Source organism: Lissotriton vulgaris, chromosome 12, assembly GCF_964263255.1.
Source record: "Lissotriton vulgaris chromosome 12, aLisVul1.2, whole genome shotgun sequence".
Classification (NCBI taxonomy): Eukaryota; Metazoa; Chordata; class Amphibia; order Caudata; family Salamandridae; genus Lissotriton; species Lissotriton vulgaris.
In genome coordinates, this window is record NC_141700.1 from 446,615,207 (window position 1) to 446,638,091 (window position 22,885).

At 31.6% G+C, this 22,885-nt stretch overlaps 19 non-coding genes across 19 annotated transcripts; all 19 read right to left on the reverse strand.

Moving 5' to 3' along the window:
* Positions 1-409: 409 nt before the first annotated feature.
* Positions 410-482, reverse strand: TRNAT-CGU (transfer RNA threonine (anticodon CGU)). The gene has a single exon. It is a non-coding gene; the product is annotated as a tRNA-Thr (tRNA).
* Positions 483-920: 438 nt separating this feature from the next.
* On the reverse strand, positions 921-994 carry TRNAT-AGU (transfer RNA threonine (anticodon AGU)). The gene has a single exon. It is a non-coding gene; the product is annotated as a tRNA-Thr (tRNA).
* A 435-nt stretch (positions 995-1,429) lies between these two features.
* On the reverse strand, positions 1,430-1,502 carry TRNAT-CGU (transfer RNA threonine (anticodon CGU)). The gene has a single exon. It is a non-coding gene; the product is annotated as a tRNA-Thr (tRNA).
* Positions 1,503-1,942: 440 nt separating this feature from the next.
* Positions 1,943-2,016, reverse strand: TRNAT-AGU (transfer RNA threonine (anticodon AGU)). Its single transcript has one exon. It is a non-coding gene; the product is annotated as a tRNA-Thr (tRNA).
* A 434-nt stretch (positions 2,017-2,450) lies between these two features.
* TRNAT-CGU (transfer RNA threonine (anticodon CGU)) lies at positions 2,451-2,523 on the reverse strand. Its single transcript has one exon. It is a non-coding gene; the product is annotated as a tRNA-Thr (tRNA).
* A 438-nt stretch (positions 2,524-2,961) lies between these two features.
* Positions 2,962-3,035, reverse strand: TRNAT-AGU (transfer RNA threonine (anticodon AGU)). Its single transcript has one exon. It is a non-coding gene; the product is annotated as a tRNA-Thr (tRNA).
* Positions 3,036-4,488: 1,453 nt separating this feature from the next.
* TRNAT-CGU (transfer RNA threonine (anticodon CGU)) lies at positions 4,489-4,561 on the reverse strand. Its single transcript has one exon. It is a non-coding gene; the product is annotated as a tRNA-Thr (tRNA).
* Positions 4,562-5,507: 946 nt separating this feature from the next.
* TRNAT-CGU (transfer RNA threonine (anticodon CGU)) lies at positions 5,508-5,580 on the reverse strand. Its single transcript has one exon. It is a non-coding gene; the product is annotated as a tRNA-Thr (tRNA).
* A 438-nt stretch (positions 5,581-6,018) lies between these two features.
* On the reverse strand, positions 6,019-6,092 carry TRNAT-AGU (transfer RNA threonine (anticodon AGU)). Its single transcript has one exon. It is a non-coding gene; the product is annotated as a tRNA-Thr (tRNA).
* A 1,437-nt stretch (positions 6,093-7,529) lies between these two features.
* Positions 7,530-7,602, reverse strand: TRNAT-CGU (transfer RNA threonine (anticodon CGU)). Its single transcript has one exon. It is a non-coding gene; the product is annotated as a tRNA-Thr (tRNA).
* A 436-nt stretch (positions 7,603-8,038) lies between these two features.
* On the reverse strand, positions 8,039-8,112 carry TRNAT-AGU (transfer RNA threonine (anticodon AGU)). The gene has a single exon. It is a non-coding gene; the product is annotated as a tRNA-Thr (tRNA).
* A 435-nt stretch (positions 8,113-8,547) lies between these two features.
* On the reverse strand, positions 8,548-8,620 carry TRNAT-CGU (transfer RNA threonine (anticodon CGU)). The gene has a single exon. It is a non-coding gene; the product is annotated as a tRNA-Thr (tRNA).
* A 1,966-nt stretch (positions 8,621-10,586) lies between these two features.
* Positions 10,587-10,659, reverse strand: TRNAT-CGU (transfer RNA threonine (anticodon CGU)). Its single transcript has one exon. It is a non-coding gene; the product is annotated as a tRNA-Thr (tRNA).
* A 3,491-nt stretch (positions 10,660-14,150) lies between these two features.
* TRNAT-AGU (transfer RNA threonine (anticodon AGU)) lies at positions 14,151-14,224 on the reverse strand. Its single transcript has one exon. It is a non-coding gene; the product is annotated as a tRNA-Thr (tRNA).
* Positions 14,225-15,170: 946 nt separating this feature from the next.
* TRNAT-AGU (transfer RNA threonine (anticodon AGU)) lies at positions 15,171-15,244 on the reverse strand. The gene has a single exon. It is a non-coding gene; the product is annotated as a tRNA-Thr (tRNA).
* Positions 15,245-18,726: 3,482 nt separating this feature from the next.
* On the reverse strand, positions 18,727-18,799 carry TRNAP-CGG (transfer RNA proline (anticodon CGG)). Its single transcript has one exon. It is a non-coding gene; the product is annotated as a tRNA-Pro (tRNA).
* A 944-nt stretch (positions 18,800-19,743) lies between these two features.
* On the reverse strand, positions 19,744-19,816 carry TRNAT-CGU (transfer RNA threonine (anticodon CGU)). Its single transcript has one exon. It is a non-coding gene; the product is annotated as a tRNA-Thr (tRNA).
* Positions 19,817-21,271: 1,455 nt separating this feature from the next.
* On the reverse strand, positions 21,272-21,345 carry TRNAT-AGU (transfer RNA threonine (anticodon AGU)). The gene has a single exon. It is a non-coding gene; the product is annotated as a tRNA-Thr (tRNA).
* A 1,453-nt stretch (positions 21,346-22,798) lies between these two features.
* On the reverse strand, positions 22,799-22,871 carry TRNAP-CGG (transfer RNA proline (anticodon CGG)). Its single transcript has one exon. It is a non-coding gene; the product is annotated as a tRNA-Pro (tRNA).
* Positions 22,872-22,885: the final 14 nt, after the last annotated feature.

Sequence of the window (22,885 nt, forward strand, 5' to 3'; positions counted from 1 at the left end):
TTTCTTTATGGTGTTCAAGAGAATATTGCTTTTTCACTTTCATATTCTTTTCTAAGTCCACACACTTCTCCACTCAAACACTTAAGATGAATGAAGACTCTTCACTTATTCAAAAACACCTCTCTAATTTGAATTTTACCCTATTCATATCATTTTAAAATATACCTTGCTGAAGAATGGATTAGTTGAATTCAACAATAGAGTGATCATTCACCTCTATCTTGTTCTTTGTCATTTTCTTTTCCCTATTTCAGTCAATGCATTCCTACAAAAATCTTCACAATACCAAGCATTTTATTTAATTTTTAAGATAACTTATTCTAAAGATCATAGAACCAGATGTTTATTCTTAAATTGAATTCAACACTTGTTTGATGAAAATTATTTGGAAAGCATGGAGAAAACAATTAGGTGCTGCTGAGATTTGAACTCAGGATTTCCTGTTTACGAGACAGGAGCTTTAACCACTCAGCCACAGCACCAACGGTAATATTAAAAAAATGCATAAATCATTTATTGTTGATGATGAAAATGTGTTTTCTGCTATAAATTCTTCTTTATATGTATTGTAATCTTAAACACGAAAAGATACTCAATCACTACGCAAGGATTAATATGTTTTAATAAACAGGTACTCTTATAAAACTCAATTTCATTTCTTGAATTCTTTACAATTTTATTCATGAAGGTATTAATATTGCTCAAATCTAGGTAGAAATTTCATCTACGTCTTTCTCATAGATATGTAGTTTTTTTCATTTAGCAATAACAGTATTCATTCTATAATCTTGAAAATACTTGGGTTTTTATAAGGTTTAAGATGATCTTTTTAACAGTAAGATGAATCAGACTTTTATATTTCAATTGTATCGGAATAAGACCTAATGAAAATGATTTGTTATATAACAATGAGAAAAGCAAGGCGCTGCTGGGAGTTGAACTCAGGATCTCCTGTTTACTAGACAGGCGCTTTAACCAGCTAAGCCACAGCACCCACTTGATTCTTAATTTTGAAACACTTTTCTTTATGGTGTTCAAGAGAATATTGCTTTTTCCCTTTCATATTCTTTTCTAAGTTCACACACTTCTCCACTCAAACACTTAAGATGAATGAAGACTCTTCACTTATTCAAAAACACCTCTCTAATTTGAAGTTTACCTTATTCATATAATTTTTAAATATACCTTGCTAAAGAATGGATTAGTTGAATTCAACGATAGAGTGATCATTCACCTCTATCTTGTTCTTTGTCATTTTCTTTTCCCTATTTCAGTCAATGCATTCCTACAAAAATCTTCACAATACCAAGCATTTTATTTAATTTTTAAGATAACGTATTCTAAAGTTCATAGAACCAGATGTTTATTCTTAAATTGAATTCAACACTTGTTTGATGAAAATTATTTGGAAAGCATGGAGAAAACAATTAGGTGCTGCTGAGATTTGAACTCAGGATTTCCTGTTTACGAGACAGGAGCTTTAACCACTCAGCCACAGCACCAACGGTAATATTAAAAAAATGCATAAATCATTTATTGTTGATGATGAAAATGTGATTTCTGCTATAAATTCTTCTTTATATGTATTGTAATCCTAAACACGAAAAGATACTCAATCACTACGCAAGGATTAATATGTTTTAATAAACAGGTACTCTTATAAAACTCAATTTCATTTCTTGAATTCTTTACAATTTTATTCATGAAGGTATTAATATTGCTCAAATCTAGGTAGAAATTTCATCTACGTCTTTCTCATAGATATGTAGTTTTTTTCATTTAGCAATAACAGTATTCATTCTATAATCTTGAAAATACTTGGGTTTTTATAAGGTTTAAGATGATCTTTTTAACAGTAAGATGAATCAGACTTGTATATATTTTAATTGTATCGGAATAAGACCTAATGAAAATGATTTGTTACATAACAATGAGAAAAGCAAGGCGCTGCTGAGAGTTGAACTCAGGATCTCCTGTTTACTAGACAGGCGCTTTAACCAGCTAAGCCACAGCACCCACTTGATTTTTAATTTTGAAACACTTTTCTTTATGGTGTTCAAGAGAATATTGCTTTTTCACTTTCATATTCTTTTCTAAGTCCACACACTTCTCCACTCAAACACTTAAGATGAATGAAGACTCTTCACTTATTCAAAAACACCTCTCTAATTTGAATTTTACCCTATTCATATCATTTTAAAATATACCTTGCTGAAGAATGGATTAGTTGAATTCAAAAATAGAGTGATCATTCACCTCTAACTTGTTCTTTGTCATTTTCTTTTCCCTATTTCAGTCAATGCATTCCTACAACAATCTTCACAATACAAGCATTTTATTTAATTTTTAAGATAACTTATTCTAAAGTTCATAGAACCAGATGTTTATTCTTAAATTGTATTCAACACTTGTTTGATGAAAATTATTTGGAAAGCATGGAGAAAACAATTAGGTGCTGCTGAGATTTGAACTCAGGATTTCCTGTTTACGAGACAGGAGCTTTAACCACTAAGCCACAGCACCAACGGTAATATTAAAAAAATGCATAAATCATTTATTGTTGATGATGAAAATGTGTTTTCTGCTATAAATTCTTCTTTATATGTATTGTAATCTTAAACACGAAAAGATACTCAATCACTACGCAAGGATTAATATGTTTTAATAAACAGGTACTCTTATAAAACTCAATTTCATTTCTTGAATTCTTTACAATTTTATTCATGAATGTATTAATATTGCTCAAATCTAGGTAGAAATTTCATCTACGTCTTTCTCATAGATATGTAGTTTTTTTCATTTTGCAATAACAGTATTCATTCTATAATCTTGAAAATACTTGGGTTTTTATAAGGTTTAAGATGATCTTTTTAACAGTAAGATGAATCAGACTTTTATATTTCAATTGTATCGGAATAAGACCTAATGAAAATGATTTGTTATATAACAATGAGAAAAGCAAGGCGCTGCTGGGAGTTGAACTCAGGATCTCCTGTTTACTAGACAGGCGCTTTAACCAGCTAAGCCACAGCACCCACTTGATTCTTAATTCTGAAACACTTTTCTTTATGGTGTTCAAGAGAATATTGCTTTTTCCCTTTCATATTCTTTTCTAAGTTCACACACTTCTCCACTCAAACACTTAAGATGAATGAAGACTCTTCACTTATTCAAAAACACCTCTCTAATTTGAAGTTTACCCTATTCATATCATTTTAAAATATAGCTTGCTAAAGAATGGATTAGTTGAATTCAACGATAGAGTGATCATTCACCTCTATCTTGTTCTTTGTCATTTTCTTTTCCCTATTTCAGTCAATGCATTCCTACAAAAATCTTCACAATACCAAGCATTTTATTTAATTTTTAAGATAACTTATTCTAAAGTTCATAGAACCAGATGTTTATTCTTAAATTGTATTCAACACTTGTTTGATGAAAATTATTCGGAAACATGGAGAAAACAGTTAGGTGCTACTGAGATTTTAACTCAGGATTTCCTGTTTACGAGAAATGCGCTTTAACCACTAAGCCACAGCACCAACGTTAATAGTAAAAAATGCATCAATAATTTATTGTTGATGATGAAAATGTGTTTTCTGCTATAAATTCTTCTTTATATGTATTGTAATCTTAAACACGAAAAGATACTCATTCACTACGCAAGGATTAATATGTTTTAATAAACAGGTACTCTTATAAAACCCAATTTCATTTCTTGAATTCTTTACAATTTTTTTCATGAAGGTATTAATATTGCTCAAATCTAGGTAGAAATTTCATCTACGTATTTCTCATAGATATGTAGTTTTTTTCATTTTGCAATAACAGTATTCATTCTATAATCTTGAAAATACTTGGGTTTTTATAAGGTTTAAGATGATCTTTTTAACAGTAAGATGAATCAGACTTTTATATTTTAATTGTATCGGAATAAGACCTAATGAAAATGATTTGTTATATAACAATGAGAAAAGCAAGGAGCTGCTGAGAGTTGAACTCAGGATCTCCTGTTTACTAGACAGGCGCTTCAACCAGCTAAGCCACAGCACCCGCTTGATTCTTAATTTTGAAACACTTTTCTTTATGGTGTTCAAGGGAATATTGCTTTTTCACTTTCATATTCTTTTCTAAGTTCACACACTTCTCTACTCAAACACTTAAGATGAATGAAGACTCTTCATTTATTCAAAAACACCTCTCTAATTTGAAGTTTACCCTATTCATATCATTTTAAACTATACCTTGCTGAAGAATGGATTAGTTGAATTCAACAATAGAGTGATCATTCACCTCTATCTTGTTCTTTGTCATTTTCTTTTCCCTATTTCAGTTAATGCATTCCTACAAAAATCTTCACAATACCAATCATTTTATTTAATTTTTAAGATAACTTATTCTAAAGTTCATAGAACCAGATGTTTATTCTTAAATTGTATTCAACATGTGTTTGATGAAAATTATTCGGAAAGCATGGAGAAAACAGTTAGGTGCTGCTGAGATTTGAACTCAGGATTTCCTGTTTACGAGACAGGCGTTTTAACCACTAAGCCACAGCACCTACGTTAATAGTAGAAAATGCATAAATAATTAATTGTTGATGATGAAAATGTGTTTTCTGCTATAAATTCTTCTTTATATGTATTGTAATCTTAAACACGAAAAGATACTCAATCACTACGCAAGGATTAATATGTTTTATTAAACAGGTACTCTTATAAAACCCAATTTCATTTCTTGAATTCTTTACAATTTTTTTCATGAAGGTATTAATATTGCTCAAATCTAGATAGAAATTTCATCTACTTCTTTCTCATAGATATGTAATTTTTTTCATTTTGCAATAACTGTATTCATTCTATAATCTTGAAAATACTTGGGTTTTTATAAGGTTTAAGAAGATCTTTTCAACAGTAAGATGAATCAGACTTTTATATTTTAATTGTATCGGAATAAGACCCAATGAAAATGATTTGTTATATAAAAATGAGAAAAGCAAGGCACTGCTGAGAGTTGAACCCAGGATCTCCTGTTTACTAGGCAGGCGCCTCAACCAGCTAAGCCACAGCACCCACTTGATTCTTAATTTTGAAACACTTTTCTTTATGGTGTTCAAGGGAATATTGCTTTTTCACTTTCATATTCTTTTCTAAGTTCACACACTTCTCTACTCAAACACTTAAGATGAATGAAGACTCTTCACTTATTCAAAAACACCTCTCTAATTTGAAGTTTACCCTATTCATATCAATTTAAAATATACCTTGCTAAAGAATGGATTAGTTGAATTCAACGATAGAGTGATCATTCACCTCTATCTTGTTCTTTGTAATTTTCTTTTCCCTATTTCAGTCAATGCATTCCTACAAAAATCTTCACAATACCAAGCATTTTATTTAATTTTTAAGATAACTTATTCTAAAGTTCATAGAACCAGATGTTTATTCTTAAATTGTATTCAACACTTGTTTGATGAAAATTATTTGGAAAGCATGGAGAAAACAATTAGGTGCTGCTGAGATTTGAACTCAGGATTTCCTGTTTACGAGACAGGAGCTTTAACCACTAAGCCACAGCACCAACGGTAATATTAAAAAAATGCATAAATCATTTATTGTTGATGATGAAAATGTGTTTTCTGCTATAAATTCTTCTTTATATGTATTGTAATCTTAAACACGAAAAGATACTCAATAACTACGCAAGGATTAATATGTTTTAATAAACAGGTACTCTTATAAAACTCAATTTCATTTCTTGAATTCTTTACAATTTTATTCATGAAGGTATTAATATTGCTCAAATCTAGGTAGAAATTTCATCTACGTCTTTCTCATAGATATGTAGTTTTTTTCGTTTTGCAATAACAGTATTCATTCTATAATCTTGAAAATACTTGGGTTTTTATAAGGTTTAAGATGATCTTTTTAACAGTAAGATGAATCAGACTTTTATATTTTAATTGTATCGGAATAAGACCTAATGAAAATGATTTGTTATATAACAATGAGAAAAGCAAGGCGCTGCTGGGAGTTGAACTCAGGATCTCCTGTTTACTAGACAGGCGCTTTAACCAGCTAAGCCACAGCACCCACTTGATTCTTAATTTTGAAACACTTTTCTTTATGGTGTTCAAGAGAATATTGCTTTTTCCCTTTCATATTCTTTTCTAAGTTCACACACTTCTCCACTCAGACACTTAAGATGAATGAAGACTCTTCACTTATTCAAAAGCACCTCTCTAATTTGAAGTTTACCCTATCCATATCATTTTAAAATATACCTTGCTAAAGAATGGATTAGTTGAATTCAACGATAGAGTGATCATTCACCTCTATCTTGTTCTTTGTCATTTTCTTTTCCCTATTTCAGTCAATGCATTCCTACAAAAATCTTCACAATACCAAGCATTTTATTTATTTTTAAGATAACTTATTCTAAAGTTCAGAGAACCAGATGTTTCTTCTTAAATTTAAGCATGGGCGAATTTTGCGAATCTCGCGTTCGCGAATTTTGCGGATTTGCAAACTCGCAATTCGCAAAATCTGCGAATTCTCGCGAATTTGCAGATTTTTTTTTTTGTGTTCGCGCGTGTTTCTGCCAGTTCGCGAGGGTTTTGTACAATTTCGCTAAACGCGAACTTACCTGTCGGGTCGCAAGTTTTGCGAACTTGTTGTTTCTACATGTCCAGCCTGTTTGGGACACTCTTCTTCATCACTGCCACTCTCTGTCACCACTGCCACTCTCTGACTACTCATGCCACCCTCTGGCCCACCCATGCCACCCTCTGTTTCATCACAGCACCCTCTGGTTGTCCAGTCAGTGTACATTATTGTGGCAAAGCAAAGCACACCTTCCCTGCCTCAAGTGACCTGAATTAATTTGGGGCTGATTAATGTGTCACAGAATATTTTTTTAGCTGGCACCTGCTTCCTTAGTGCTTCCTGATTAGTGATCTTTTGCACTTGCTAAGTGCATTCATTGTTGCAAAATTAGTTACAACACCTGCCCTGCCCCAACTGACAATAATGAATTAGGGGCTGATTAATGGATTTGAACTTCCAGCCTGGCTCCTGCTTGTCTCCCTTAGCTGTAATTCAGGACCTTTGTGGCATATGTGTAACTATTCTGAGGTTCAGAGCAGGGTCACATAATAGTTGCAACTGGCAACTGAACTCTGGAGGGGCCCCTCAGGAAGCACTACAGGAAATGGCTACTAATGATGAGCCTGAACTTTTGAACCTGGTAAGTAGTTTCAGTTTTGCTAAGATCGTATTTCTGCAATTTAGCGCTTATTCGCGGGGCGCGAAGTTGAACTGGGAAGCCGTGAACTCACGCGAACAGTGCGAGCAAGCCACAAAAAATCCGCTGCTCGCGGATTTGCGGATTTTGCGGGAGATTCGCGAATCTCGCGGATTGCGAATTTACCGAAAATCCGCGAGCGAAACGGATTTTCCGGCCATGCTTACTTAAATTGTATTCAACACTTGTTTGATGAAAATTATTCGGAAAGCATGGAGAAAACAGTTAGGTGCTGCTGAGAATTGAACTCAGGATTTCCTATTTACGAGACAGGCGCTTTAACCACTAAGCCACAACACCAACGTTAACAGTAAAAAATGCATAAATAATTTATTGTTGATGATGAAAATGTGTTTTCTGCTATAAATTCTTCTTTATATGTATTGTAATCTTAAACACGAAAAGATACTCAATCACTACGCAAGGATTAATATGTTTTAATAAACAGGTACTCTTATAAAACCCAATTTCATTTCTTGAATTCTTTACAATTTTTTTTCATGAAGGTATTAATATTGCTCAAATCTAGGTAGAAATTTCATCTACGTCTTTCTCATAGATATTTATTTTTTCCATTTTGCAATAACAGTATTCATTCTATAATCTTGAAAATACTTGGGTTTGTATAAGGTTTAAGATGATCTTTTTAACAGTAAGATGAATCAGATTTTATATTTTAATTGTATCGGAATAAGACCTAATGAAAATGATTTGTTATATAACAATAAGAAAAGCAAAGCGCTGCTGAGAGTTGAACTCAGGATCTCCTGTTTACTAGACAGGCGCTTTAACCAGCTAAGCCACAGCACCCACTTGATTCTTAATTTTGAAACACTTTTCTTTATGGTGTTCAAGAGAATATTGCTTTTTCACTTTCATATTCTTTTCTAAGTTCACACACTTCTCTACTCAAACACTTAAGATGAATGAAGACTCTTCACTTATTCAAAAACACCGATCTAATTTGAAGTTTACCCTATTCATATCATTTTAAAATATACCTTGCTGAAGAATGGATTAGTTGAATTCAAAAATAGAGTGATCATTCACCTCTATCTTGTTCTTTGTCATTTTCTTTTCCCTATTTCAGTCAATGCATTCCTACAAAAATCTTCACAATACCAAGCATTTTATTTAATTTTTAAGATAACTTATTCTAAAGTTCATAGAACCAGATGTTTATTCTTAAATTGTATTCAACACTTGTTTGATGAAAATTATTTGGAAAGCATGGAGAAAACAATTAGGTGCTGCTGAGATTTGAACTCAGGATTTCCTGTTTACGAGACAGGAGCTTTAACCACTAAGCCACAGCACCAACGGTAATATTAAAAAAATGCATAAATCATTTATTGTTGATGATGAAAATGTGTTTTCTGCTATAAATTCTTCTTTATATGTATTGTAATCTTAAACACGAAAAGATACTCAATCACTACGCAAGGATTAATATGTTTTAATAAACAGGTACTCTTATAAAACTCAATTTCATTTCTTGAATTCTTTACAATTTTATTTATGAAGGTATTAATATTGCTCAAATCTAGGTTGAAATTTCATCTACGTCTTTCTCATAGATATGTTGTTTTTTTCATTTTGCAATAACAGTATTCATTCTATAATCTTGAAAATACTTGGGTTTTTATAAGGTTTAAGATGATCTTTTTAACAGTAAGATGAATCAGACTTTTATATTTCAATTGTATCGGAATAAGACCTAATGAAAATGATTTGTTATATAACAATGAGAAAAGCAAGGCGCTGCTGGGAGTTGAACTCAGGATCTCATGTTTACTAGACAGGCGCTTTAACCAGCTAAGCCACAGCACCCACTTGATTCTTAATTTTGAAACACTTTTCTTTATGGTGTTCAAGAGAATATTGCTTTTTCCCTTTCATATTCTTTTCTAAGTTCACACACTTCTCCACTCAAACACTTAAGATGAATGAAGACTCTTCACTTATTCAAAAACACCTCTCTAATTTGAAGTTTACCCTAATCATATCATTTTAAAATATACCTTGCTAAAGAATGGATTAGTTGAATTCAACGATAGAGTGATCATTCACCTCTATCTTGTTCTTTGTCATTTTTCTTTTCCCTATTTCAGTCAATGCATTCCTACAAAAATCTTCACAATACCAAGCATTTTATTTAATTTTTAAGATAACTTATTCTAAAGTTCATAGAACCAGATGTTTATTCTTAAATTGTATTCAACACTTGTTTGATGAAAATTATTCGGAAACATGGAGAAAACAGTTAGGTGCTACTGAGATTTTAACTCAGGATTTCCTGTTTACGAGAAATGCGCTTTAACCACTAAGCCACAGCACCAACGTTAATAGTAAAAAATGCATAAATAATTCATTGTTGATGATGAAAATGTGTTTTCTGCTATAAATTCTTCTTTATATGTATTGTAATCTTAAAAACGAAAAGATACTCAATCACTACGCAAGGATTAATATGTTTTAATAAACAGGTACTGTTATAAAACCCAATTTCATTTCTTGAATTCTTTACAATTTTTTTCATGAAAGTATTAATATTGCTCAAATCTAGGTAGAAATTTCATCTACGTATTTCTCATAGATATGTAGTTTTTTTCATTTTGCAATAACAGTATTCATTCTATAATCTTGAAAATACTTGAGTTTTTATAAGGTTTAAGATGATCTTTTTAACAGTAAGATGAATCAGACTTTTATATTTTAATTGTATCGGAATAAGACCTAATGAAAATGATTTGTTATATAACAATGAGAAAAGCAAGGCGCTGCTGAGAGTTGAACTCAGGATCTCCTGTTTACTAGACAGGCGCTTCAACCAGCTAAGCCACAGCACCCGCTTGATTCTTAATTTTGAAACACTTTTCTTTATGGTGTTCAAGGGAATATTGCTTTTTCACTTTCATATTCTTTTCTAATTTCACACACTTCTCTACTCAAACACTTAAGATGAATGAAGACTCTTCATTTATTCAAAAACACCTCTCTAATTTGAAGTTTACCCTATTCATATCATTTTAAACTATACCTTGCTGAAGAATGGATTAGTTGAATTCAACAATAGAGTGATCATTCACCTCTATCTTGTTCTTTGTCATTTTCTTTTCCCTATTTCAGTCAATGCATTCCTACAAAAATCTTCACAATACCAATCATTTTATTTAATTGTTAAGATAACTTATTCTAAAGTTCATAGAACCAGATGTTTATTCTTAAATTGTATTCAACATGTGTTTGATGAGAATTATTCGGAAAGCATGGAGAAAACAGTTAGGTGCTGCTGAGATTTGAACTCAGGATTTCCTGTTTACGAGACAGGCGCTTTAACCACTAAGCCACAGCACCAACGTTAATAGTAAAAAATGCATAAATAATTTATTGTTGATGATGAAAATGTGTTTTCTGCTATAAATTCTTGTTTATATGTATTGTAATCTTAAACACGAAAAGATACTCAATCACTACGCAAGGATTAATATGTTTTAATAAACAGGTACTCTTATAAAACTCAATTTCATTTCTTGAATTCTTTACAATTTTATTCATGAAGGTATTAACATTGCTCAAATCTAGGTAGAAATTTCATCTACGTCTTTCTCATAGATATGTAGTTTTTTTCATTTTGCAATAACTGTATTCATTCTATAATCTTGAAAATTCTTGGCTTTTTATAAGGTTTAAGATGATCTGTTCAACAGTAAGATGAATCAGACTTTTATATTTTAATTGTATAGGAATAAGACCTAATGAAAATAATTTGTTATATAAAAATGAGAAAAGCAAGGCGCTGCTGAGAGTTGAACTCAGGATCTCCTGTTTACTAGGCAGGCGCTTCAACCAGCTAAGCCACAGCACCCACTTGATTCTTAATTTTGAAACACTTTTCTTTATGGTGTTTAAGGGAATATTGCTTTTTCACTTTCATATTCTTTTCTAAGTTCACACACTTCTCTACTCAAACACTTAAGATGAATGAAGACTCTTCACTTATTCAAAAACACCTCTCTAATTTGAAGTTTACCCTATTCATATCAATTTAAAATATACCTTGCTAAAGAATGGATTAGTTGAATTCAACGATAGAGTGATCATTCACCTCTATCTTGTTCTTTGTCATTTTCTTTTCCCTATTTCAGTCAATGCATTCCTACAAAAATCTTCACAATACCAAGCATTTTATTTAATTTTTAAGATAACTTATTCTAAAGTTCATAGAACCAGATGTTTATTCTTAAATTGTATTCAACACTTGTTTGATGAAAATTATTCGGAAAGCATGGAGAAAACAGTTAGGTGCTGCTGAGAATTGAACTCAGGATTTCCTAGTTACGAGACGTGCGCTTTAACCACTAAGCCACAGCACCAACGTTAATCGTAAAAAATGCATAAATAATTTATTGTTGATGATGAAAATGTGTTTTCTGCTATAAATTCTTCTTTATATGTATTGTAATCTTAAACACGAAAAGATACTCAATCACTACGCAAGGATTAATATGTTTTAATAAACATGTACTCTTATAAAACCCAATTTCATTTCTTGAATTCTTTACAATTTTTTTTCATGAAGGTATTAATATTGCTCAAATCTAGGTAGAAATTTCATCTACGTCTTTCTCATAGATATTTATTTTTTTCATTTTGCAATAACAGTATTCATTCTATAATCTTGAAAATACTTGGGTTTTTATAAGGTTTAAGATGATCTTTTTAACAGTAAGATGAATCAGACTTTTATATTTTAATTGTAACGGAATAAGACCTAATGAAAATGATTTGTTATATAACAATGAGAAAAGCAAGGCGCTGCTGAGAGCTGAACTCAGGATCTCCTGTTTACTAGACAGGCGCTTTCACCAGCTAAGCCACAGCACCCACTTGATTCTTAATTTTGAAACACTTTTCTTTATGGTGTTCAAGAGAATATTGCTTTTTCACTTTCATATTCTTTTCTAAGTTCACACACTTCTGTACTCAAACACTTAAGATGAATGAAGACTCTTCACTTATTCAAAAACACCTATCTAATTTGAAGTTTACCCTATTCATATCATTTTAAAATATACCTTGCTAAAGAATGGATTAGTTGAATTCAACAATAGATTGATCATTCACCTCTATCTTGTTCTTTGTCATTTTCTTTTCCCTATTTCAGTCAATGCATTCCTACAAAAATCTTCACAATACCAAGCATTTTATTTAATTTTTAAGATAACTTATTCTAAAGTTCATAGAACCAGATGTTTATTCTTAAATTTTATTCTACACTTGTTTGATGAAAATTATTCGGAAAGCATGGAAAAAACAGTTAGGTGCTACTGAGATTTTAACTCAGGATTTCCTGTTTACGAGACATGCGCTTTAACCACTAAGCCACAGCACCAACGTTAATAGTAAAAAATGCATAAATAATTTATTGTTGATGATGAAAATGTGTTTTCTGCTATAAATTCTTCTTTATATGTATTGTAGTCTTAAACACGAAAAGATACCCAATCACTACGCAAGGATTAATATGTTTTAATAAACAGGTACTCTTGTAAAACCCAATTTCATTTCTTGAATTCTTTACAATTTTATTCATGAAGGTATTAATATTGCTCAAATCTAGGTAGAAATTTCATCTACGTATTTCTCATAGATATGTAGTTTTTTTCATTTTGCAATAACAGTATTCATTCTATAATCTTGAAAATACTTGGGTTTTTATAAGGTTTAAGATGATCTTTTTAACAGTAAGATGAATCAGACTTTTATATTTTAATTGTATCGGAATAAGACCTAATGAAAATGATTTGTTAGATAACAATGAGAAAAGCAAGGCGCTGCTGAGAGTTGAACTCAGGATCTCCTGTTTACTAGACAGGCTCTTCAACCAGCTAAGCCACAGCACCCACGTGATTCTTAATTTTGAAACACTTTTCTTTATGGTGTTCAAGGGAATATTGCTTTTTCACTTTCATATTCTTTTCTAAGTTCACACACTTCTCTACTCAAACACTTAAGATGAATGAAGACTCTTCACTTATTCAAAAACACCTCTCTAATTTGAAGTTTACCCTATTCATATCAATTTAAAATATACCTTGCTAAAGAATGGATTAGTTGAATTCAACAATAGAGTGATCATTCACCTCTATCTTGTTCTTTGTCATTTTCTTTTCCCTATTTCTGTCAATGCATTCCTACAAAAATCTTCACAATACCAAGCATTTTATTTAATTTTTAAGATAACTTATTCTAAAGTTCATAGAACCAGATGTTCATTCTTAAATTGTATCAACACTTGTTTGATGAAAATTATTCGGAAAGCATGGAGAAAACAGTTGGGTGCTACTGAGAACTGAACTCAGGATTTTCTGTTTCCGAGACAGGCGCTTTAACCACTAAGCCACAGCACCAACATTAATAGTAAAAAATGCATAAACAATTTATTGTTGATGATGAAAATGTGTTTTCTGCTATAAATTCTTCTTTATATGTATTGTAATCTTAAACACGAAAAGATACTCAATCACTACGCAAGGATTAATATGTTTTAATAAACAGGTACTCTTATAAAACCCAATTTCATTTCTTGAATTCTTTACAATTTTTTTCATGAAGGTATTAATATTGCTCAAATCTAGGTAGAAATTTCATCTACTTCGTTCTCATAGATATGTATTTTTTCATTTTGCAATAACTGTATTCATTCTATAATCTTGAAAATTCTTGGCTTTTTATAAGGTTTAAGATGATCTGTTCAACAGTAAGATGAAACAGACTTTTATATTTTAATTGTATCGGAATAAGACCTAATGAAAATGATTTGTTATATAAAAATGAGAAAAGCAAGGCACTGCTGAGAGTTGAACTCAGGATCTCCTGTTTACTAGACAGGCGCTTTAACCAGCTAAGCCACAGCACCCACTTGATTCTTAATTTTGAAACACTTTTCTTTATGGTGTTCAAGAGAATATTGCTTTTTCACTTTCATATTCTTTTCTAAGTCCACACACTTCTCCACTCAAACACTTAAGATGAATGAAGACTCTTCACTTATTCAAAAACACCTCTCTAATTTGAATTTTACCCTATTCATATCATTTTAAAATATACCTTGCTGAAGAATGGATTAGTTGAATTCAAAAATAGAGTGATCATTCACCTCTATCTTGTTCTTTGTCATTTTCTTTTCCCTATTTCAGTCAATGCATTCCTACAAAAATCTTCACAATACCAAGCATTTTATTTAATTTTTAAGATAACTTATTCTAAAGTTCATAGAACCAGATGTTTATTCTTAAATTGTATTCAACACTTGTTTGATGAAAATTATTTGGAAAGCATGGAGAAAACAATTAGGTGCTGCTGAGATTAGAACTCAGGATTTCCTGTTTACGAGACAGGAGCTTTAACCACTAAGCCACAGCACCAACGGTAATATTAAAATAATGCATAAATCATTTATTGTTGATGATGAAAATGTGTTTTCTGCTATAAATTCTTCTTTATATGTATTGTAATTTTAAACACGAAAAGATACTCAATAACTACGCAAGGATTAATATGTTTTAATAAACAGGTACTCTTATAAAACTCAATTTCATTTCTTGAATTCTTTACAATTTTATTCATGAAGGTATTAATATTGCTCAAATCTAGGTAGAAATTTCATCTACGTCTTTCTCATAGATATGTAGTTTTTTTCATTTTGCAATAACAGTATTCATTCTATAATCTTGAAAATACTTGGGTTTTTATAAGGTTTAAGATGATCTTTTTAACAGTAAGATGAATCAGACTTTTATATTTTAATTGTATCGGAATAAGACCTAATGAAAATGATTTGTTATATAACAATGAGAAAAGCAAGGCGCTGCTGGGAGTTGAACTCAGGATCTCCTGTTTACTAGACAGGCGCTTTAACCAGCTAAGCCACAGCACCCACTTGATTCTTAATTTTGAAACACTTTTCTTTATGGTGTTCAAGAGAATATTGCTTTTTCCCTTTCATATTCTTTTCTAAGTTCACACACTTCTCCACTCAGACACTTAAGATGAATGAAGACTCTTCACTTATTCAAAAACACCTCTCTAATTTGAAGTTTACCCTATCCATATCATTTTAAAATATACCTTGCTAAAGAATGGATTAGTTGAATTCAACGATAGAGTGATCATTCACCTCTATCTTGTTCTTTGTCATTTTCTTTTCCCTATTTCAGTCAATGCATTCCTACAAAAATCTTCACAATACCAAGCATTTTATTTATTTTTAAGATAACTTATTCTAAAGTTCAGAGAACCAGATGTTTCTTCTTAAATTTAAGCATGGGCGAATTTTGCGAATCTCGCGTTCGCGAATTTTGCCGATTTGCCAACTCGCAATTCGCAAAATCTGCGAATTCTCGCGAATTTGCGGATTTTTTTTTTTGTGTTCGCGCGTGTTTCTGCCAGTTCGCGAGGGTTTTGTACAATTTCGCAAAACGCGAACTTACCTGTCGGGTCGCAAGTTTTGCGAACTTGTTGTTTCTACGTGTCCAGCCTGTTTGGGACACTCTTCTTCATCACTGCCACTCTCTGTCACCACTGCCACTCTCTGACTACTCATGCCACCCTCTGGCCCACCCATGCCACCCTCTGTTTCATCACAGCACCCTCTGGTTGTCCAGTCAGTGTACATTATTGTGGCAAAGCAAAGCACACCTTCCCTGCCTCAAGTGACCTGAATTAATTTGGGGCTGATTAATGTGTCACAGAATATTTTTTTAGCTGGCACCTGCTTCCTTAGTGCTTCCTGATTAGTGATCTTTTGCACTTGCTAAGTGCATTCATTGTTGCAAAATTAGTTACAACACCTGCCCTGCCCCAACTGACAATAATGAATTAGGGGCTGATTAATGGATTTGAACTTCCAGCCTGGCTCCTGCTTGTCTCCCTTAGCTGTAATTCAGGACCTTTGTGGCATATGTGTAACTATTCTGAGGTTCAGAGCAGGGTCACATAATAGTTGCAACTGGCAACTGAACTCTGGAGGGGCCCCTCAGGAAGCACTACAGGAAATGGCTACTAATGATGAGCCTGAACTTTTGAACCTGGTAAGTAGTTTCAGTTTTGCTAAGATCGTATTTCTGCAATTTAGCGCTTATTCCCGGGGCGCGAAGTTGTACTGGGAAGCCGTGAACTCACGCGAACAGTGCGAGCAAGCCACAAAAAATCCGCTGCTCGCAGATTTGCGGATTTTGCGGGAGATTCGCGAATCTCGCGGATTGCGAATTTACCGAAAATCCGCAAAATCCGCGAGCAAAACGGATTTTCCGGCCATGCTTACTTAAATTGTATTCAACACTTGTTTGATGAAAATTATTCGGAAAGCATGGAGAAAACAGTTAGGTGCTGTTGAGAATTGAACTCACGATTTCCTATTTACGAGACAGGCGCTTTAACCACTAAGCCACAGCACCAACGTTAACAGAAAAAAATCATAAATAATTTATTGATGATGATGAAAATGTGTTTTCTGCTATAAATTCTTCTTTATATGTATTGTAATCTTAAACACGAAAAGATACTCAATCACTACGCAAGGATTAATATGTTTTAATAAACAGGTACTCTTATAAAACCCAATTTCATTTCTTGAATTCTTTACAATTTTTTTCATGAAGGTATTAATATTGCTCAAATCTAGGTAGAAATTTCATCTACGTCTTTCTCATAGATATTTATTTTTTTCATTTTGGAATAACAGTATTCATTCTATAATCTTGAAAATACTTGGGTTTTTATAAGGTTTAAGATGATCTTTTTAACAGTAAGATGAATCAGACTTTTATATTTTAATTGTATCGGAATAAGACCTAATGAAAATGATTTGTTATATAACAATGAGAAAAGCAAGGCGCTGCTGAGAGCTGAACTCAGGATCTCCTGTTTACTAGACAGGCGCTTTCACCAGCTAAGCCACAGCACCCACTTGATTCTTAATTTTGAAACACTTTTCTTTATGGTGTTCAAGAGAATATTGCTTTTTCACTTTCATATTCTTTTCTAAGTTCACACACTTTTCTACTCAAACACTTAAGATGAATGAAGACTCTTCACTTATTCAAAAACACCTATCTAATTTGAAGTTTACCCTATTCATATCATTTTAAAATATACCTTGCTAAAGAATGGATTAGTTGAATTCAACAATAGAGTGATCATTCACCTCTATCTTGTTCTTTGTCATTTTCTTTTCCCTATTTCAGTCAATGCATTCCTACAAAAATCTTCACAATACCAAGCATTTTATTTAATTTTTAAGATAACTTATTCTAAAGTTCATAGAACCAGATGTTTATTCTTAAATTTTATTCAACACTTGTTTGATGAAAATGATTCGGAAAGCATGGAAAAAACAGTTAGGTGCTACTGAGATTTTAACTCAGGATTTCCTGTTTACGAGACATGCGCTTTAACCACTAAGCCACAGCACCAACGTTAATAGTAAAAAATGCATAAATAATTTATTGTTGATGATGAAAATGTGTTTTCTGCTATAAATTCTTCTTTATATGTATTGTAATCTTAAACACGAAAAGATACCCAATCACTACGCAAGGATTAATATGTTTTAATAAACAGGTACTCTTATAAAACCCAATTTCATTTCTTGAATTCTTTACAATTTTTTTCATGAAGGTATTAATATTGCTCAAATCTAGGTAGAAATTTCATCTACGTATTTCTCATAGATATGTAGTTTTTTTCATTTTGCAATAACAGTATTCATTCTATAATCTTGAAAATACTTGGGTTTTTATAAGGTTTAAGATGATCTTTTTAACAGTAAGATGAATCAGACTTTTATATTTTAATTGTATCGGAATAAGACCTAATGAAAATGATTTGTTATATAACAAGGAGAAAAGCAAGGCGCTGCTGAGAGTTGAACTCAGGATCTCCTGTTTACTAGACAGGCGCTTCAACCAGCTAAGCCACAGCACCCACTTGATTCTTAATTTTGAAACACTTTTCTTAATGGTGTTCAAGGGAATATTGCTTTTTCACTTTCATATTCTTTTCTAAGTTCACGCACTTCTCTACTCAAACACTTAAGATGAATGAAGACTCTTCACTTATTCAAAAACACCTCTCTAATTTGAAGTTTACCCTATTCATATCAATTTAAAATATACCTTGCTAAAGAATGGATTAGTTGAATTCAACAATAGAGTGATCATTCACCTCTATCTTGTTCTTTGTCATTTTCTTTTCCCTATTTCAGTCAATGCATTCCTACAAAAATCTTCACAATACCAAGCATTTTATTTAATTTTTAAGATAACTTATTCTAAAGTTCATAGAACCAGATGTTTATTCTTAAATTGTATTCAACACTTGTTTGATGAAAATTATTCGGAAAGCATGGAGAAAACAGTTGGGTGCTACTGAGAACTGAACTCAGGATTTCCTGTTTCCGAGACAGGCGCTTTAACCACTAAGCCACAGCACCAACATTAATAGTAAAAAATGCATAAACAATTTATTGTTGATGATGAAAATGTGTTTTCTGCTATATATTCTTCTTTATATGTATTGTAATCTTAAACACGAAAAGATACTCAATCACTACGCAAGGATTAATATGTTTTAATAAACAGGTACTCTTATAAAACCCAATTTCATTTCTTGAATTCTTTACAATTTTATTCATGAAGGTATTAATATTGCTCAAATCTAGGTAGAAATTTGATCTACGTCTTTCTCATAGATATGTAGTTTTTTTCATTTTGCAATAACAGTATTCATTCTATAATCTTGAAAATACTTGGGTTTTTATAAGGTTTAAGATGATCTTTTCAACAGTAAGATGAATCAGACTTTTATATTTTAATTGTATCGGAATAAGACCTAATGAAAATGATTTGTTATATAACAATGAGAAAAGCAAGGCGCTGCTGAGTTGAACTCAGGATCTCCTGTTTACTAGACAGGCGCTTTAACCAGCTAAGCCACAGCACCCACTTGATTCTCAATTTTGAAACACTTTTCTTTATGGTGTTCAAGAGAATATTGCTTTTTCACTTTCATATTCTTTTCTAATTTCACACACTTCTCTACTCAAACACTTAAGATGAATAAAGACTCTTCATTTATTCAAAAACACCTCTCTAATTTGAAGTTTACCCTATTCATATCATTTTAAACTATACCTTGCTGAAGAATGGATTAGTTGAATTCAACAATAGAGTGATCATTCACCTCTATCTTGTTCTTTGTCATTTTCTTTTCCCTATTTCAGTCAATGCATTCCTACAAAAATCTTCACAATACCAATCATTTTATTTAATTGTTAAGATAACTTATTCTAAAGTTCATAGAACCAGATGTTTATTCTTAAATTGTATTCAACATGTGTTTGATGAAAATTATTCGGAAAGCATGGAGAAAACAGTTAGGTGCTGCTGAGATTTGAACTCAGGATTTCCTGTTTACGAGACAGGCGCTTTAACCACTAAGCCACAGCACCAACGTTAATAGTAAAAAATGCATAAATAATTTATTGTTGATGATGAAAATGTGTTTTCTGCTATAAATTCTTGTTTATATGTATTGTAATCTTAAACACGAAAAGATACTCAATCACTACGCAAGGATTAATATGTTTTAATAAACAGGTACTCTTATAAAACCCAATTTCATTTCTTGAATTCTTTACAATTTTATTCATGAAGGTATTAACATTGCTCAAATCTAGGTAGAAATTTCATCTACGTCTTTCTCATAGATATGTAGTTTTTTTCATTTTGCAATAACTGTATTCATTCTATAATCTTGAAAATTCTTGGCTTTTTATAAGGTTTAAGATGATCTGTTCAACAGTAAGATGAATCAGACTTTTATATTTTAATTGTATAGGAATAAGACCTAATGAAAATAATTTGTTATATAAAAATGAGAAAAGCAAGGCGCTGCTGAGAGTTGAACTCAGGATCTCCTGTTTACTAGGCAGGCGCTTCAACCAGCTAAGCCACAGCACCCACTTGATTCTTAATTTTGAAACACTTTTCTTTATGGTGTTCAAGGGAATATTGCTTTTTCACTTTCATATTCTTTTCTAAGTTCACACACTTCTCTACTCAAACACTTAAGATGAATGAAGACTCTTCACTTATTCAAAAACACCTCTCTAATTTGAAGTTTACCCTATTCATATCAATTTAAAATATACCTTGCTAAAGAATGGATTAGTTGAATTCAACGATAGAGTGATCATTCACCTCTATCTTGTTCTTTGTCATTTTCTTTTCCCTATTTCAGTCAATGCATTCCTACAAAAATCTTCACAATACCAAGCATTTTATTTAATTTTTAAGATAACTTATTGTAAAGTTCATAGAACCAGATGTTTATTCTTAAATTGTATTCAACACTTGTTTGATGAAAATTATTCGGAAAGCATGGAGAAAACAGTTAGGTGCTGCTGAGAATTGAACTCAGGATTTCCTAGTTACGAGACGTGCGCTTTAACCACTAAGCCACAGCACCAACGTTAATCGTAAAAAATGCATAAATAATTTATTGTTGATGATGAAAATGTGTTTTCTGCTATAAATTCTTCTTTATATGTATTGTAATCTTAAACACGAAAAGATACTCAATCACTACGCAAGGATTAATATGTTTTAATAAACAGGTACTCTTATAAAACCCAATTTCATTTCTTGAATTCTTTACAATTTTTTTCATGAAGGTATTAATATTGCTCAAATCTAGGTAGAAATTTCATCTACGTCTTTCTCATAGATATTTATTTTTTTCATTTTGCAATAACAGTATTCATTCTATAATCTTGAAAATACTTGGGTTTTTATAAGGTTTAAGATGATCTTTTTAACAGTAAGATGAATCAGACTTTTATATTTTAATTGTAACGGAATAAGACCTAATGAAAATGATTTGTTATATAACAATGAGAAAAGCAAGGCGCTGCTGAGAGTTGAACTCAGGATCTCCTGTTTACTAGACAGGCGCTTTAACCAGCTAAGCCACAGCACCCACTTGATTCTTAATTTTGAAACACTTTTCTTTATGGTGTTCAAGAGAATATTGCTTTTTCACTTTCATATTCTTTTCTAAGTTCACACACTTCTGTACTCAAACACTTAAGATGAATGAAGACTCTTCACTTATTCAAAAACACCTATCTAATTTGAAGTTTACCCTATTCATATCATTTTAAAATATACCTTGCTAAAGAATGGATTAGTTGAATTCAACAATAGAGTGATCATTCACCTCTATCTTGTTCTTTGTCATTTTCTTTTCCCTATTTCAGTCAATGCATTCCTACAAAAATCTTCACAATACCAAGCATTTTATTTAATTTTTAAGATAACTTATTCTAAAGTTCATAGAACCAGATGTTTATTCTTAAATTTTATTCAACACTTGTTTGATGAAAATTATTCGGAAAGCATGGAAAAAACAGTTAGGTGCTACTGAGATTTTAACTCAGGATTTCCTGTTTACGAGACATGCGCTTTAACCACTAAGCCACAGCACCAACGTTAATAGTAAAAAATGCATAAATAATTTATTGTTGATGATGAAAATGTGTTTTCTGCTATAAATTCTTCTTTATATGTATTGTAGTCTTAAACACGAAAAGATACCCAATCACTACGCAAGGATTAATATGTTTTAATAAACAGGTACTCTTGTAAAACCCAATTTCATTTCTTGAATTCTTTACAATTTTATTCATGAAGGTATTAATATTGCTCAAATCTAGGTAGAAATTTCATCTACGTATTTCTCATAGATATGTAGTTTTTTTCATTTTGCAATAACAGTATTCATTCTATAATCTTGAAAATACTTGGGTTTTTATAAGGTTTAAGATGATCTTTTTAACAGTAAGATGAATCAGACTTTTATATTTTAATTGTATCGGAATAAGACCTAATGAAAATGATTTGTTATATAACAATGAGAAAAGCAAGGCGCTGCTGAGAGTTGAACTCAGGATCTCCTGTTTACTAGACAGGCGCTTCAACCAGCTAAGCCACAGCACCCACGTGATTCTTAATTTTGAAACACTTTTTTTATGGTGTTCAAGGGAATATTGCTTTTTCACTTTCATATTCTTTTCTAAGTTCACACACTTCTCTACTCAAACACTTAAGATGAATGAAGACTCTTCACTTATTCAAAAACACCTCTCTAATTTGAAGTTTACCCTATTCATATCAATTTAAAATATACCTTGCTAAAGAATGGATTAGTTGAATTCAACAATAGAGTGATCATTCACCTCTATCTTGTTCTTTGTCATTTTCTTTTCCCTATTTCTGTCAATGCATTCCTACAAAAATCTTCACAATACCAAGCATTTTATTTAATTTTTAAGATAACTTATTCTAAAGTTCATAGAACCAGATGTTTATTCTTAAATTGTATTCAACACTTGTTTGATGAAAATTATTCGGAAAGCATGGAGAAAACAGTTGGGTGCTACTGAGAACTGAACTCAGGATTTCCTGTTTCCGAGACAGGCGCTTTAACCACTAAGCCACAGCACCAACATTAATAGTAA